At 45.0% G+C, this 18,487-nt stretch overlaps 1 protein-coding gene and 1 long non-coding RNA gene across 8 annotated transcripts in view; one reads left to right on the forward strand and one right to left on the reverse strand.

The window, feature by feature from the left end:
- The window catches only part of ADGRA1 (adhesion G protein-coupled receptor A1), a 1,190,508-nt gene that overhangs the window by 1,105,160 nt on the left and 66,861 nt on the right, over nucleotides 1-18,487 (forward strand). The window lies entirely within an intron of this gene.
- On the reverse strand, nucleotides 16,148-18,419 carry LOC141049770 (uncharacterized). Its single transcript, XR_012220435.1, has 2 exons — nucleotides 17,991-18,419; nucleotides 16,148-16,863 (listed from the first exon to the last, which is right to left on the reverse strand). It is a non-coding gene; the product is annotated as an uncharacterized lncRNA (long non-coding RNA).

Below are 18,487 nucleotides of genomic sequence, written 5' to 3' on the forward strand. Positions count from 1 at the left end.
CTATGCACCGTCGGGTCTGAGAATAAACATAAAATCCCATTGGTATTGCTATGGGAAATGTGTATTTGCTGCTTAATATTATGCAGCAGGAAAATGATCACCAACTGCTCCAATGACATGCAGCAGATAAACGCAATTCACAACATGCACCGACAACATGAGAGTACGAAGGGAGAAGAAGCCGGATATTCGAGATATTTCATTGTGTTAGGGCATTATTTTCCATTGACGCACAATGCATACTCATTGTTACTCAATATGCAGTACTGTGTGGGGGAAGGGCTGAAGTTAGAATTCACATGGGAAGACTGGAGAAAGAAATCTTAGGATTTGCAATTTTTAAAAGGGCGCGTAACAAAACTGATCTTCTGTATTATCCGGGCTGGCTCCAGGGCGACAGAGATTCAGTAAGCCCCTCTTTGCTTTCCATTTTTACTTCTCGCCTTCCAAGAGCTATAACTTTTTTATTTTTTAGTGGAAAGACTTACCATATATATATAACACCTTGCTGTTTTTTTTTCCAGAATGAGCTGTAGCTTAATTTGTACCTTTTTGGGGTCCATAGGAGTCTTTGGTCTTTTCTTCTTAAATTTGTTTGGAGGAGACGTGACCAAAAAACAGCAATTCTGTCATTTGGATATTTTCTTCTCATCTTGGTATTCAGCATGCAGAATACATAGTATATTTTATTTGTATTGGCCACTTAGGCTTTTTTTTTTATTTTAATACCGTTCCAGGAAAAGTAGGGTGATCCGAACCTATATTTATTTTATCAACATTGTTTTATTAGTTCCCGTTGGGGGCTTAAAACTGCGATCAGTTTCAACAAGTAAAGTGAAGTGTAAAGTGCTGCGGAATATGTTGGCACTATAAAAATAGAATTATTATTATTATTATTATTATACACTGCAAAATTGCATTGTTTTGTAAAATAACCATTCTCCTATGAATTCTTTCCACTGGCTAGATTTCATAGGTGTGCTAACATGGCAGACAAGGGGTCCTGTATTGGGCTCCTGGCTTCCAAGATGATATTATCGGTATCCTATTTCCAACCCCTAAAAACGAACATGACGACAGGATTGACAACCTATTAACTAATTACATGGCTACATTTGTGACCTCATCTCCTCTCTCCCCTCACGTCCAATAGGATCTCGCACTGCACTGACATGTGTTGTGTGATATCTGGGATGCGGCAAGCGACATAGTGACAGGTAGCTGACATGTGCCTACTTTACACTGGAATGCCATTGGTGAGTGATAACTATAAAAGATGACTGAGGGCATTGCCCCAGTACCCCCTGATGAATCTATACATGAAACGTGCGTCGGAATACACTGTGGTCTGCTTTTTGGTGCATTGATTATAGCTTGTGGTGGGAATGGGTAGTTTTTCACTGCTGCATCTTGCTCTTTTTAAGATGTCATCTTGTAATCAAGGTGTTTTATTATGCTTATTATCTCATTTATTTCACAATCATGTTTTGAGTTCCTTTATTATATTATTATATTGAGCTCACGTGTGATTCATCACTGACCCCACTGCCCTTTTCTTCTGGGCTTGATGGGGTGTTTTTAACCTTTTATATTTAAGTTGTTATGTATATATTTGTCTGCAATTAATAAAATGTGAATATATTTACATATATATTGATTGTTTGGCATATACTTTGGTTTAAGGAGTAATTTATAGGTTTTCCTCATTTATTAGATACTCTTTAAAAGTTCACTTTGATTGTTATTAGTATGAATATTTGTTTCCATTTGTGGTTACTATATGTCTAAATGTATTTGCCTTTTAAAGGGGATGTTTGGTCTACATTGACAACGTGCAGTCACTCTGTGTGACTGCAGACTTATGAATCCCCACAGCGCATGCATTGTGCTCTAAGGGGATTCGCCAGTTTCTGAGATGGAACTGGCTCGTGGGTTCATATGTGTTATACATACTCCCTGCCAGAGCCAGTCTAGTGGGCACGGCCTCGATTCATGTACTTGTATTGAGCGAGGCTTTGCCCACTGCACTACCACTCCCGCTGGATGACCACGTTTCTAGATGGGACACGGCCTCTCTATACAAGTTTATGGAGCAAGGCCGCGCCCACCATTTGGACACTGGCCGGGAGTATGCATAACGCATACCTATCATCCGGTCCCAGCTCAGGAGCCGGTAAATCCCCACAGTGTGCTTCGCCAATATGGAGAGGTGGTGGAGATGCCAAAGAAGAATCGTGACGAGTTTGGTATCTGGTCAGGGGCCTGAACGTTTATGGTAAAACTTAAGCGTTCAGGTGGTATGGTTGCCCACATTCCATCATCTGCCTTCCTGGGTAGGGATCTTATCCAGGTCTTCTACCAGGAGCAACCGAACCTCTGTCACAGGTGCGGCGACCCTACACACTTCAGTGCTAACTGCACTGTGCAGAAATATGCATTGTGAGGGGATGTCGGCCATCATGCTGCATCTTGTGTGGAGATTAGGTGCCACCTGTGTGGTGACTTAGGTCACACAGAGTGTCTGCAGACTTATCAATTTACACAGCATAACCCCTTTAAAGCTGATTTAGAGCAATCCCAATGTTTGATCAGAGATCACTGCAGTAATCACAATTCTCAAATTCTTAAAGTTCATTCTCATATTTTTATGACTGACTAGTCCAAAAGGCATGCGCTACTTGCAGACCATTCTTGCCTAGTCTCTCGATAGTACACCAACTGATGTGTGACAGATGTTTCTGATCTACCTTTACACTCTCCACCCTGAATCCTAAATCCTGCGGATGATCGGCAGCACGGCACCTTTTGGCATTTACATAGAATATATGCCTATTTACCAGAGGCTTGCAGTGACACTGCGCAAGCTCTGGAAGTCAAACGAGCTCTTCTAAATGCTCGTGAACACTAATAATTATTTGTAAAGTAGATGTGGACTATACATAGTAACCACATAGTCGTCTTTCCTCCGCATGTATTTTTAAAAAATTCTTCATGGTCGTCTATTAATACGGCACTGGTACACACACTCTGAAGTTTGACGATCAAGAATGTAGAATATGTCTAGGGTTGATCGCTCCTGAAACGTTTGTGTCTTCCAAGATTTGCATCACGAGTCTCTGTGTTCTCACATTTGGTCTAATGTCAGACCAAGGACTTTGTTTTAAAGCAAATACAAAGTTTTGTAGTCATGTAGCGATTGACCTCTGGTGAATTCTTCATGACTTTTATTCACTCTGTCGCTTATTGTTTATCCAAAATCAGTCAAGTGAGTAAAGAGTCCTGGCAATGGCGGGCGAGCCGCAGAGCGTTGTTCCTGCTTAGATCAAAGACTCTTATGTTGAGAAACATTTTTTTGTGCAGTTGAGTTTTTTTAAAAAAAAAAAAATGCTATGTAAAATGTGAAAATATTAAAAATTGTTTTAGTATATGAAATTGTTGTTGAATAACAGTTCAAATATTATACTTGTCTTCGACCTCCTAAGGGGCATAGTCACAGGAATACAGATATTGCAATCGCACCTAGGCCCTGGTGTCCACCAAATAAAAAATATATGGAACTAAAGATGATGGTCTGATGCCCTACGTAAAAAGACACCCTTATTGTAAATGACATATGGTTGGCGGGGGGCCTGATACAGATTTTGCATTGTGGGGACAAAGGGCTTGTACATAGAGATGAGCGACTTTACTTTTTTTTTGGTCGAGTCGGGTTTCATGAAACCCGACTTTCGCAAAAGTCGGGTCGAACGCAATCGGCCGATTATCGTGAAAAGTCGCAGGCCGACTGAAACACGAAACCCAATGCAAGTCAATGGGGAAGAAAAGTCGGCAGGGAGTGGAGGACAGGAAACACACCTACAGTGGCCATTTTAATGCCAAAAACATCAATTCTTATTACTTAAGCTTGTCAACCTTAATTTACTTTATAATAATAGTTTGGCATTGAAAACTGGGGGTTATTTGGCTAAAGTTGTGGGGGGGGGGGTAGGGCTGGCTCCAGATTTTCATGAGCCCAGGGCCAAAGAGTGTCACTGGGCTCCTTTAACACATGCCACAATTCATGATCCTCTGATACGGCAGAGAAATAGTGGTATGGTACAATGAAAAATACTTCACTTCTTACACCACATGACTGATATCCATTTTAAATTCTCCAATAGCTCCAAAAACAGACAGTATATTCCTCCATACAGTATTATGGCCACCGCATAGTGCGCCATACAGAGTAATGAGGCCCATATATTTCTCCATACAGAATCATTGGTCCCATATAATGTTCGATACAGTATATGATGAGCTCCACATAATGCTACAGTATAAACTGGTCCCCATGTATGAAGCTCCACCGTCTTATGGGCCCAAATAATGCTCCATATATAATGAGCCCCATTTCTAATGCTCCAGTGTATAATGGGCCCTGTAAATGCTGCTCCAGTGTCTGATGTCCCCCATTTGGAAAGCTCCAGCATATGATGGGCCTCACGGATGATGCTTTAGTGTACGATAGGTCCAAATAATGCTCCATATATAATCTGCCCCATTTACAATGCTCCAGTATATGATGGGCCCCATGGATGATGCTCCAGTGTCTTATGGGCCCAAACAATGCTCCATATATAATGGGCCCCATTTCTAATGCTCCAGTGTATAATGGGCCCTGTAAATGCTGCTCCAGTGTATGATGTCCACCTTTGGAATGCTCCAGTGTATGGTGGGCCCCATATATCATTCTCCAGAGTATAGTGCTCCCTAAAAATTGCTCCCAACCTTTAAAACAATTAAATAAGTCTACTCGCTAGGGAATCCCTGTACTCTGGACTCCTCGTCGTCCCCATCTTCCATCTCTCTGCACTTGGACTGTTTAGGCAGAGGACGTACAGACGTGATATCATCGCACACTCTGACCAGAATATCACTGTCAGGAAACGCGGAAGACGTCACGGCGGTGAAGCAGGGAGAGGTAAGTATTTCAACTCTGCAAGTGCTGTGATCCTGAGCAAGCAGGGGGGCCCACTCGTTGGCAACGGCACTGGCACAGGGCCCCCCATAGTACGGCGTTGTGTCTGACGGCAAGTGGGCCTTCCCACCAGCAGAGACACTTTTGCGTACTATGAGGGGCCCTGTGCCAGTGCCGTCGCCCATGAGTATGCCCCCCCACCTGCTCAAGGAACCTGCACTTTCATCTGCACCTTCCTCTTTGTCACCGTGTAAGGTGGTATAGTATGCGGGAAGGGGAACCTGAGTTTCATCAGGGTCAGCTTCTGGCTCATTACACTGCGAGGACAATGTAGTGCTCTGAGTGAATGTACCAGCAGAAAAATCTAGCAGTGGCTGTGCATCAGTGCACTCCATGTCAGATTCGTCTTGGACTGGGGAATTCACGATTTGACTTGATAACCCAGGCATGGTATGTGAAAAGAGCTCCATGGAGTAATCTGTAAAATGACTCAGTGCATTTATTTTTTGAAACATTCAGAAGAGGAGGTGATAGAGCTGGAGGCTGTGTCAGCAATGTTAGCCAAAACTTGTTCCTGAAGCTCCGGCTTTAAAAGCGGTTTACCTACTCCCAGAAAAGGGAGCCTTCGAGGCCTTGTGGATCCAGACGATGACGTAGGCTCAACACCTGTTGCCGTAGGTGCTATTGTGCTTCTGTCAGCAGATGCACCACCACCACCATTAGTACTAGCTGGCAACCCCCGCCCACTTCCACGGCCTCTTCCACCATACTTCCTCATTTTTGTGAAAATGTACCCAAAATACCACCAGCTATATGGTACTGTAAAACAAGGTACAAGGTGTATATAGTATTGGGGAGAATTTGAATCTCCCTAGAGATTTTAGGAGGCTGAACTATTTTCTCAGGCCCACTATAGATTAATAGAGTTGAGCGAAACTGGTCCGTCAAATTCATAAGTCGCCGACTTTCGCTGAAGTCGGGTTTCATGAAACAAAACCTGACCATAGCGTGAGGTCGGCCACGAGGTCGGCGACCAGAGCGCCAAAGTCACGTTTCAAATTATGCTTCCAGCGCCCTTTTTCAGCCAATGATGGAGGACGCACACTGTGGGCAACGCGATGACATGGGCAGCGGTCACCACCATCTTTGAGAAGGGCGTGCAAGTGATTGGCTTGCTTTGTGTGGCGTCAGAGGGGCTGTAAAAGGGCGTGCACGCCGACCGCCATCTTACTTCTGCAGATCTTAGCATAGGGAGAGCTGCTGCTGCTGCTGATTCTGAATAAGGGAGAGCGTTAGGCAGGGAAGAAGAACAAAAAAACTGCTTCTGCTGTTAGCGATTTCCACTGTACAGCACAACAGTTTGTGTGCAGTGACAGGGGAGGCTATATTTTTTGTGCATCAGCTCTGTTGGTTATTAGGCTGCCATATAAGGCTCTCTGATAGCTGCATTGCTGTTTGCACACTGCTGTGCAAACTGCTTTTTTAAAAGCAAAAATACTTTTCTTCCTCTTTTCTGCACAATTACCAAACGTTCATTTTTCCACACTTTTGTGTGTGCAGGAGTCCTGCTTATTAGGCTGCCTGCTGCTATACTTGGACTGAGAGCATCATTATCAGCCTCCTAAAATCTCTAGGGAGCTTCCAATTCTCCCCAATACTATATACACACCTTCTACTTTGTCATACACCAGCCAATTTCAGCCTGTTAAACTGAGGTGTAATCTATAGTGGGCCTGAGATAATAGTTCAGCCTCCTAAAATCTCTAGGGAGCATCCAATTCTCCCCAATACTATATACACCTTGTACCTTGTTTTAGGCTGTGTGCCCATGATGCGATTTTTAAGCGTTTTTGCCGCGATTTTCGGCGCGAAAACGCTGCGAAAACATTTAAAAATCGTGTACAGAGCGCCCCCCATGCATTCCTATGGCATTCCGCACATGCTGTGCTATTGATGCGCTTTTTTCAGCGGCGGAATCGCATCGCAAAGAATTGCCGCGATTCCGCACCCATAGGAATGCATGAGAATCGCTTACTTCCCGCATGTGGCTATGCCCACCATGCGGGAAGTTAAGGGTCTCATGTGCGGTTGGTACCCACGGTGTGGAGGAGAGGAGACTGTCCTCTAGGCCCTGCGTACCATACCCCTGTAAAAAAAAGAATAAAAAATCGGGGTATATTTACCTTCCGTCGTCCCGCGCTGCATTCCCGGCCTAAGCGTTCCCACTAATGCCTTGCGGCAAGGCCCTGTGATGACGCGGTCTCGCGAGATCGCTATAGCAACGCGAGACTACGTCATCACAGGTCTCGCAAGGCATTACTGGGAACGCTGAGGCCCGGGATGGCAGCGCGGGACGCCGTAAGGTAAATATACCCCGATTTTTTTATTTTTTAATTATGTTTAACATTCTATCTTTTACTATTGATGCCGCATAGGCGGCCTCAATAGTAAAAACCTGGTCACACTTGTCAAACACTTTGTTTGACGAGTGTGACCAACCAGTCAATCACTTTCCAAGCGATGCTTCAAATCGCTTGGAAAGTGCTTGAACATCGCACGCGAAAATCACGGCAAAATCGCGGTAAAATCACGGTGAAATCGCGCGGAAAAAAACGCGCGATTTCTGGGAAGGAGTCCGGTTTTTAGAGTCCGGAATAAAACGCTACGTGGGACATAGCCTTACAGTACCATATAGCTGGTGGTAGAGATGAGCGACTTTGCCTTTTTTCGGGTCGAGTCGGGTTTCATGAAAACCGACTTTCTCAAAAGTCGGGTCGAACGAAATCGGCCGATTATCGTGAAAAGTTGAAGGCCAACTGAAACACGAAACCCAATGCAAGTCAATGGGGAACCAAGGTCGGCAGGGAGTGGAGGACAGGAAACACACCTACAGTGCCCATTTTAATGCCAAAAACATCAATTCTTATTACTTAAGCTTGTCAACCTTAATTTACTTTATAATAATAGTTAGGCATTGAAAACTGGGGGTTATTTGGCTAAAGTTGTGGGGGGGGTAGGGCTGGCTCCAGATTTTCATGGGCCCAGGGCCAAAGAGTGTCAATGGGCTCCTTTAACACATGCCACAATTCATGATCCTCTGATACGGCAGAGAAATAGCGGTATAGTACAATGAAAAATACTTCACTTCTTACATCTCATGACTGATATCCATTTTAAATTCTCCAATAGCTCCAAAAACGGACAGTATATTACTCCATACAGTATTATGGCCACCGCATAGTGCGCTATACAGAGTAATGAGGCCCATATATTTCTCCATACAGAATCATTGGTCCCATATAATGTTGGAAACAGTATATGATGAGCTCCACATAATGCTACAGTATAAGTTGGTCCCCATGGATGAAGTTCCACTGTGTTATGGGCCCAAATAATACTCCATATATAATGGGCCCCATTTCTAATGCTCCTTTGCATAATGGGCCCTGTAAATGCTGCTCCAGTGTCTGATGTCCACCTTTGGAATGCTCCAGTGTATGGTGGGCCTCATATATCACTCTCCAGAGTATAGTGCTCCCCAAAAATAGCTGTCCCAACATTGAAAACAATTAAATAAGTCTCCTCGCTAGGGAATCCCTGTAACACAGTTTGCCAGCTTCCGTGTTAAGGCCTTAATATCAACCAATACCTCACATATATTGATATCTTTTTTGTGCACTTTTTATATTTCTTTCAGGGTGCAGTTGCGCCCAAATGGTTCTGCAAACTTGTGGCCTCTGTTCACACGGGATGCATTCTAGTTGGCACTGGGCAGCCCCACTATATGGTGTTACTAAGAGGTTGTGAACCAGAAGCCCTGCATTCCCTGTGTGAACACTGCCACATGCGGATTATTTCTTCTGCACTGGTATACCACGCGGCCAATCCCTGATAGTAGGCTGGCTGTTTCACTTGGTATTTATGCACCTGTGCAGCTGCCATTTTACTTGGGTCCGCTGCACCCTGTATTAGTGCAGATGCATTTAGGCCTGTCTGGTTTGTATCGGAATCCCTGTACTAGTCTGCACTCCTCGTCATCCCCATCTTCCATCTCACTGCACTTGGCTATTTAGGCAGAGGGCGTACAGACGTGATGTCATCGCGCTCTCTGACCAGAATGTCACTGTCAGGAAACGCGGAAGACGTCACGGCGGTGGAGCAGGGAGAGGTAAGTATTTCAACTTTGCAAGTGCTGTGATCCTGAGCAAGCAGGGGGGCCCACTCGTTGGCGACGGCACTGGCACAGGGCCCCTCATAGTACACCGGGGTGTCTGGCGGCGGGTGTGCACCCCCACCATCAGAGACACTTGATTCTACTATGAGGGACCTTGTGCCAGTGCCGTTGTCAAAGAGTGTGCCCACCCACCTGTCCAGGGCAATGGCACTCACACGGGTGCGTGCGCCAGGTGGTGACCCTGGCCCAGTGGGGGGAGGCAGCCCAGTTAGGGAGGTGGAAAAATTGGCATATGTTGATGTTGGACATTCAGCAGCTGCAAATGGAGTAATTGGAGAAGTCCGCGGAAGAGGAGGACAAAAGCAAGCCATTTTTCTGGCAACCTACGTGTCAGCAGGGCAGGGTGGGACAAAATCCTTTGAAACCCATGCATGGTTCAATTTAATGAAGGTTAGATCATCAACATTTTGGGTCGACAGACGGGTCCTTTTTCTGTCAGGATTGATCCAGCAGCACTGAAGACTCGTTCAGATAACACACTAGCAGCAGGGCAAGCGAGCTCCTGTAATGCATATTGTGCCAATTCAGGCCAGGTGTCAAGTTTACTGGCCCAATAGTCAAAGGGGAATAACCGGTGAGGGAGAACATCGATATGGGAGGAGAAGTAGTTTGTTACCATAGTTGACAACTGCTGTCTCCTGTCACTTTCGATCGATGCAGTATTACAAGTCGTGTGAGCGGTACTTGAAAAGTGAGTCCACAACATGGTCATGAAACCCCTGTGTCCAACGCCACTTCGGCTGTGTGCACCACAAACACCTCTTCCATGTTGCCCCCTACGGCTCGTTGGAAAAACATCACCTCCGCTGTGTGCTGGGAATGCCTCAAACAAACGGTTTACCACAGTTGCTTGTTTGTTAGCCAATATTAGCTCTAGGTTCTCCTGTGGCATGATGTTTTGGAATTTGCCTTTATAGCATGGATCCAGGATGCTGGCCAACCAGTAGTCGTCATCGTTCATCATTTTGGCAATGCGGGGGTCCCTTTTTAGGATCTGCAAGGCATAATCAGACATGTGGGAGTGCTGGGTGGAGGAGCACTTTCTGGCAAATCCACATCCCTCCAGTCACGCAAAAAGCCTGTACCTGACCTTGCCACACCAACATTTTTTCTTGCCCCCTGAGAAGCATCCTCCTCCCCAAAATAATCATCCCCATCATCCTCCTCCTCCTCTTCCTCTTCTTCCTCCACCTCGTCCACGAGACTTCCCTGAGCAGACAATGGCTGACTGTCATCAAGACTTCCCTCCTCTTCCTCCTCGGCTGCAGACGCCTGCTCCTTAATGTGCATCAAAGTTTGCATGAGCAGACGCATAAGTGGGATGCTCATGCTTATGATGGCGTCGTCTGCGCTTACCAGCCGTGTGCATTCCTCAAAACACTGAAGGACTTTACAGAGGTCTTTCAGCTTTGACCACTGCACACCAGACAACTCCATGTCTGCCTGCAAACTGCCTGCCGGTGTATCCTCCTATAAATGAATTACAGCCAGCCTCTGAACCATGTGCAGGGTGGAGTTACACCTTGTTGCAATGTCGATAATTAGGCGGTGCTTGGGAAGGTGGAGCAATCGCTGCAGCTTCTGCATACGACTGGAGTGTACGGGAGACTGGCGGATGTGCGAGCACAGTCTTCGCACCTTATGGAGCAGGGGTGTTAACTCCGGATAATTATTTAGGAAGCACTGCACCACCAGTTTCAAGGTGTGAGCCAGGCAAGGTATGTGTCTGAGTTTTTAAAGGGCTATGGCTGCCACAAAATTCCGGCCGTTATCACTAACTACCTTGCCTGCCTCAAGATGTAGACTGCCCAGCCATGACTCAGTTTGTCGCTGAAAGTAGTCGGCCAGTACCTCCGCAGTGTGTCTGTTGTCGCCCAAACACATCATCTTCAACACAGCCTGCTGACGCTTACCACTAGCTGTTCGATAGTGGGACACCTCATGTGCAACACTGGCAGCTGCAGATGGAGTGCTCGTGCGACTGCGCTCTGTGGATGAGCTTTCGCTTCTGGAGGAGGGTCGAACGCCTACAGCCAACTGTTTCCTATACTGTGGGCTAGGCAGCACAGACCCACCGCGGCTGTCCCCTGTGGACCCTGCATCCACCACATTAACCCAGTGCGCAGTGATGGACACGTAATGGCCCTGGCCATGCCTACTGGACCATGGATCTGTTGAGAGGGGCACCTTTCCACTCACTGATTGCTTGAGTGCATGGACAATGCGGTCTTTCACATGCACGTGGAGGGCTGGGATGGCTTTTCGCGAAAAGAAGTGCCGACAGGGTAGGTCATAGCGTGGTACTGCGTAGGCCATGAGCTCACGGAAAGCTTTGCTTTCAACCAACCGGTAGGGCATCATCTCTAACGAGATTAGTTTGGCAATGTGGGCGTTCAAAGACGGTGTACGCGGATGAGTACTTTCTTGTCCTACTCATAGTCTCTGGTAAGGTGAGCTGGACTTGAGACCTGCATATGGTGGAACTAGCGGTGGACATGGCGGACTGAGAGAGGGTTGGTGATGGTGATGTGTTGGTGGTGTTGCTGATGGCCTAGATTCAGTCTTTCGTAGCAATAACATTGTGATTCCATGACTGCTTTGCCCTTGCGATGACACCTCGACATTTGCTCCTGGTGGTGTGCTAACCGGTGGGCTTACAGTGGGGAAAGTGATGTAGCATTGCTGACTTCCTTTATTCGGAGCAGGTGCACATGTGGTACGTGAGGATTGGTAGTCCGTCCACGCTTGCAAGTGCATGGTGGTTAAATGTCTAAGCATGCAACTGGTATTCAAATTTCTCAGATTTTTCTATCGGCTAAAGGTCTTTGCGCACTTCTTACAGATAACTTTTGCCTAATCATTAGGATTTTGTTCAAAAAAGTGCCACACTGCACTCTTCCTACTATGGAAGACATTTTGAGACCTTGCACGCTGTACTAATTTGACCGTCTGGCCAAGCTGTCCTGCAACTCTTTTGGTTTTTGTAACACGTTTTTGGACTGCTACGGTCCTGCCAGATAACAGCTGTTGCGATGTCATTGCCTGCTGCGGATGCTCCTCCTCCTCTTCTGAGCTATTGGCAGCGGCACCCTCTTCCCCCAATGGATGCCAATCTGGGTCAACAACTGGGTCATCCATCACCTCCTCTTCAATGTCATGTGCACCTTCCTCTGTGTCACCGTGTAAGGTGGTATAGTATGTGGGAAGGGGCACCTGAGATTCATCAGGGTCTGATTCTGCCTCAGTGCACTGCGAGGACAATGTAGTGCTCTGAGTGAATGTACCAGCAGAAAAATCTAACAGTGGCTGTGCATCAGTGCACTCCATGTCAGATTCATCTTGGACTGGGGAATTCACGATTTGACTTGCTAACCCAGGCATGGTATGTGAAAAGAGCTCCATGGAGTAATCGGTAGTGTGGCCTGCCACATCCTTCACTTTTGGTAGGGGTGAAGGACACAAGGAAAGGTGTTGCTCCTGACCAGGAGCCTCCAATGACGGCTCAGTGCTTTTATTTTTTGAAACTTCAGAAGAAGAGGCGAGAGAGCTGGAGGCTGTGTCAGCAATGTAAGACAAAACTTGTTCCTGAAGCTCCAGCTTTAAAAGTGGTTTACCTACTCCCAGAAAAGAGAGCCTTCGAGGCCTTGTGGAGCCAGACGATGACGGAGGCTCAACAACTCCTGCCTTAGGTGCTATTGTGCTTTTGCCACTACCAACAGATGCAACACCACCACCACCATCGGGACCAGCTGGCAACCCCCGCCCACTTCCATGGCGTCTTCCACCATACTTGCTCATTTTTGCGAAAATGTACTCAAAATACCACCAGCTATATGGTACTGTAAAACAAGGTACAAGGTGTATATAGTATTGGGGAGAATTTGAATCTCCCTAGAGATTTTAGGAGGCTGAACTATTGTCTCTGGCTCAGTAGAGATTACACCTCAATATAACAGGCTGAAATTGGATGGTGTATGACAAGGTGGAGGGTGTCTACAGGATTGGTGAAAATTTGAATCTCACTATAGATTTGAGGACGCAGAACTATTGTCTTTGGCCCAGTAGAGATTACACATCAATGTAACAGGCTGAAATTGGATGGTGTATGACAAGGTATAGGGTGTCTATAGGATTGGTGAGAATTTGGATCTCACTAGACATCTGAGGACGCTGAACTATTGTCTCTGGCCCAGTAGAGATTACACCTCAATGTCACAGGCTGAAATTGGATGGTGAATGACAAGGTGGAGGGTGTCTATAGGATTGGTGAGATTTTGAATCTCACTATAGATTTGAGGACGCAGAACTATTGTCTCTGGCCCAGGAGAGATTACACCTCAATGTAGCAGACTGAAATTGGATGGTGTATGACAAGATGGAGAGTGTCTATAGGATTGGTGAGAATTTGGATCTCACTATAGATTTGAGGACGCTGACAATGATGCTCTCAGTCCCAGTATGGACGCAGGCAGCCTAATAAGCAGGACTGCTGCACACACAAAAGGGTGTAAAAATGAACGCTTGGTAACTGTGCAGAAAAGAGGAAGAAAAGTATTTTTGCTTTTAAAAAAGCAGTTTGCACAGCAGTGTGCAAACAGCAATGCAGCTATCAGGGAGCCTTATATGGCAGCCTAATAACCAACAGAGCTGATGCACAAAAATATATTCTCCCCTGTCACTGCACACAAACTGTTGTTTTGTAAGTGGAAATCGCTAACAGCAGAAGCAGTTTTTTTTTTCTTCTTCCCTGCCTAACGCTCTCCCTTATTCAGAATCAGCAGCAGCAACCTCTCCCTATGCTAAGATCGGCAGAAGTAAGATGGCGGTCGGCGTGCACGCCCTTTTATAGCCCCTGTGACGCCACACAAAGCAAGCCAATCACTTGCATGCCCTTCTCAAAGATGGTGGTGACTGATGCCCATGTCATCGCGTTGCCCACAGTGTGCGTCCTCCATCATTGGCTGAAAAAGGGCGCTGGAAACATCATTTGAAACGTGACTTTGACGCTCTGGTCACCGACCTCATGGCCGACCTCATGCTATGGTCGGGTTTCATTTCATGAAACCCAACTTTAGCGAAAGTCGGCAACTTATGAATTTGACCGACCCGTTTCGCTCAACTCTACTTGTACATAAGTGATATGCACAAGGGCTTGTTCAAACGAGCATATTAAACATCCAAATGCAAGCATACAGCGCAAAAAAAATTGAAAGTCAACGTGGTAGTTCATATGAACACTTTTTTCACATGGTTCAAGTGTGAATAATCACACATGCGCTACTTTGATCCATAATTAGGATCAGGCTCATCCATTAGAACTCAATGGGTGGCAAAAAAAAACCACAGATCACATACAGGTTACCATCCGTATGTCATGTGTTTTTTATGGTAAGAGTAACAGCATGGAAGCTCATCAATAATTATAGTCCAGTGTGCACAGAACGACACGGTCCGACTTTTCATGCAGCAAGTAGGAAAAAAACATGGGAGGATGTATTCCGGCTCCTGGTAAAAAAAATATTTTCTTTATTACATATAATTCTCAAAAATGCCATCCAAGACAAATGAATGGAAAGTGACGCGTTTCGAACGTACGCCGACTTTCTTGGTCAAAGCTTTGACAAAGAACATTGGAGTATGTTCGAAACTCATCGCTTTTCATTCAATTGCCTTGGATGTCATTTTTAACATTGATAATGGAATATAGAAACTATTTTTTACCAGGAGCTGAAATACATCCCCCATGTTTTTATGTTTTTTTTTATTGTACCATTGCAGTTATTAACCTAGAAAACTGGATTTTGTCTTATATTTATTAAATTGTTGATGTAAAATACAGATGTCATATTGATGTCATATGAACGTAAGATATGGACAAAAAGATGGCATGTAGATGACAATGCAGATGAAAAATTTTGCATATGATCATCTGAACCCAGTCTAATAAATAAAATGTATAATCCTAACATAGGAAAATCTAATTTGGGGACCATATCTCTTTTAAAGGGAATCTGTCACCTGAATTTGGTAGGCTATTTAAATGACTTCTGTCCTGTCCGATGGGCGGTGTTTCCTATCCATTCCTCCTCCCCATCCTTGGCCGCCGTCCGCAATATTTTCTGGAATTTGAGTAGGTGTCCGCCATAGTCCGTGCATGCGCAATGCAATCTTGCCTAGCGCACGCGCAGTATGCTTTGCCAAACTGTGGGCAAAGCCTAAAAGCATTACTGCGCAAGCACTGGTTAACTATGTCCCGGAAGTATTACGCTGTGTTCCGGGACACAGTTAACCGGCGCATGCGCAGTAATGCTTTTAGGCTTTGACCGCAGTTGGGCAAAGCATACTGCGCATGCGCGAGGCAAGATTGCATTGCATACGCGCGGCCTATGGCGTACACCTACTCAAATTTCAGAAAATATTGCAGATGGTTGCCAAGGATGGGGAGGAGGAATGGATAGGAAACACCTCCCATCGGACCGGACAGATGTCATTTAAATAGCCCACCAAATTCAGGTGACAGATTCCCTTTAAGGCCCTGTTCATGTTGCGTTACTGCGATGCATTTAGGTTTTTCCTCTACATTCCCCTATAATCAGGATTCAGACAAATGCCCAATGGGATCACAGGGTGCTACGACATAAACAAAGCTAAAATAAAGTCCATTTATATTTTTTTATGATTGTGTCTGTCTTTTCAGATGTTCACTTAAACAGGAACGGACTGCAGATGCGCACTGTAAACAGGGTCTAAGATTTTATTTACATGCATAAGCTTTTGGACTTGCCAAAATCTGTGTCCTTCATTCCCCATGAAACCACATTTAGATAAATAAACCACCGAAACAAAAAAACTACCAAAATGTGGCATTGCTAAATGGATATTGACAGTTTTTCAGAATGATAATGTAGCGTGCCTGGATGACACTGCCGGGCAGGACTCAAATATGGTACAGTAAATGAGGAGGCAGAAGCAAAACACCAGCTTTATTGAAAGACACAGGATTATATGCTGGAAAATTAGACTAACAGTTATTAAAATGATAATCATAATAACAGATACAAGGAGAGATAGCTGGAGTGTGTCACACAAGCTGCCATCCAGCAATGGCAATGCAAAGCTTAATATAAACAGTATAAAACTACTCTATTATAACTTCCTACCTGGCTTCCAATAATTGGACAATACTGCTACAGGCTAGCTAAAGAAGCCTGCTTTATACCCTAATGCTGTTGAACACCGATGTACACTCCAGACCTGTAGCACTTAAAAGAAGGTCTGGAAGCTGCTGCTGCTTGGTCCTGATGTAGTAGAACAAAGTTTGTTGTGTTGAGCTATTCCTTCAGGTTAACTAATCTGTCTTTTTCCAAATCCGGGCAAGTCTTATTCCCATTGTCAATGTTGAGTGATGACTAGTTCCACCGAGTTGTGTCCCCTCTCAGGTTACAGGTGTTCAGGGAGAACTACCTGGCTATACAATGCGACTCTTTCCTTCTGACATTGATCCTGCGGTAACTGGGCACTATCTCCTCACTTGAAGCCGTTAGTACAATTACCAGTCTCTCTTTGTTAGGACACACTTATTGTATTTCCAGTCTTTCACAGGCACGAGGCTCTTTCTTCACTTCCTGAACAAACACTTCTTGCTTCTTGTTCAAAACCAATACACAGCAACCTGCAAGGGAGAAAGGACTAGTCCAAGTGCACACAAATCATAGGGAAGCAATGTCTCTTAAAGTCACAGTGTAATTCAGTTCTTAGCAGGGGCTGACCCCCTACAATAATGTTCTCACCTTTTTGTTTTGCGTTGATGATACAACATGTGTTGTCTCTTGCATATGTAACTATTTATTAGCTGTTAACTAGATAACACATTTCAGGGCTGTTCCTCACCTCTTCTCCAGGAACTACCATGAAATGTTAATTAGTTGACTGTTAATGAGGAGAGACTTTTGTCTGTTGTCACCTGTAGTGTTAGTTAAATCTACATTTGACTACATGTGTACAGTCAATGAAAACCAAAAGATGAGACATTAAAAGTTTGTATTCACTTATTAATGACACAATAGGAGTATCACTCGGTCCTTTAATCATTTTTATGCTTCTCTACTTGAAATTTCTAGAATGCAATAGACTATAGTGTATCTTCATAGAACATGCCTCATTTTTTTACTGCAACACCCATGTTGAAGCCTGCTGATGCCAATGGGTGAATATTGGATGGGGTGATCGCTACTTCTGTAGCTCTCAACATGATGGTGGCCGGCCATGTGATTTACCCACATCATTTTTTCCTGATTGCTTTTCTTCTCCGGAGATACTGAAAGTGTTCTGCACCGATACTACACTGACACTGATACTTGACATTCTATTGGCTGTAACTGCACATGCGCTGGACCCTTTGAGCACCTGCACACAATAGGCCACAACTGTGAAGAAGTGTTCCTTCTAACATGAGTGCTCTGAAAGTACAGAAGTGAAGACAGAAAACTACTAAGGATCACAAAACTCTAAGGGATCCCAGACACAATAGATAGCTGTTGGCTACTAGAGAGTCACTGCCAAACTAAGAACAAAAGCATCAATAGTTAGTAATCGGACATGCCGGATCCTTATCTCCCTTGACATCATCTGTCAGGGTCGAGTTAGGAGGCCTCTATACTCATTAGACTGTGGGATGAGCCTGCCAATATTGGCTAGTTCAGTAGACATTAGGGGACTTAAAGGATTTGTCCATTACTCAGACAACTCATTCTCCATCAGTATTTTTGCCACCAGTAAAATAGCAACACTTATACTCACCTCTGGTGTCGGCACTGTTCTAGCGGTTTCGGTACTGGCTTTCCTGGTGATCACATGACATTTGTCTATCATGCGATCCCTGCAGCCAATCAGAGCTGGCTTGAGCCGCTCACTTCCTCCTGATGTCTGATCTGTTCAATGGTGGAGAGAGTGAAGCCAGTGCTGATTGGCTGCAATGATCATGTGACATAAAATTGTCATGTAGTCCCCGGAAGATGGAGTGTGGCACCACAGGAATGGCGCTGGCACCTGTGGTTAGTATAAATGTTGCTATTTTACTAGGGGTAAGTCAAGTGGGTAAATCATATCCAACGTTTGAGTATGCCCACGGTCAGCGTGGAGCTTAAACTTAGGTGCTGGGGTAAGTAAGGAGGTGTTTTAATATTTTCTATGGCAGTACCCTTTAGTTTATGGCATTTCAGAAATCAATCAATTCCCTTTAATCAGCTTTTTATTCCCATGACCTCCCACTGAAAAATGCTTGCCTAGACTGTGAT

Source organism: Dendrobates tinctorius, unplaced genomic scaffold (genome assembly GCF_039654945.1).
Source record: "Dendrobates tinctorius isolate UK_male_01 unplaced genomic scaffold, ASM3965494v1 ptg000147l, whole genome shotgun sequence".
In the NCBI taxonomy this organism is placed as follows: Eukaryota; Metazoa; Chordata; class Amphibia; order Anura; family Dendrobatidae; genus Dendrobates; species Dendrobates tinctorius.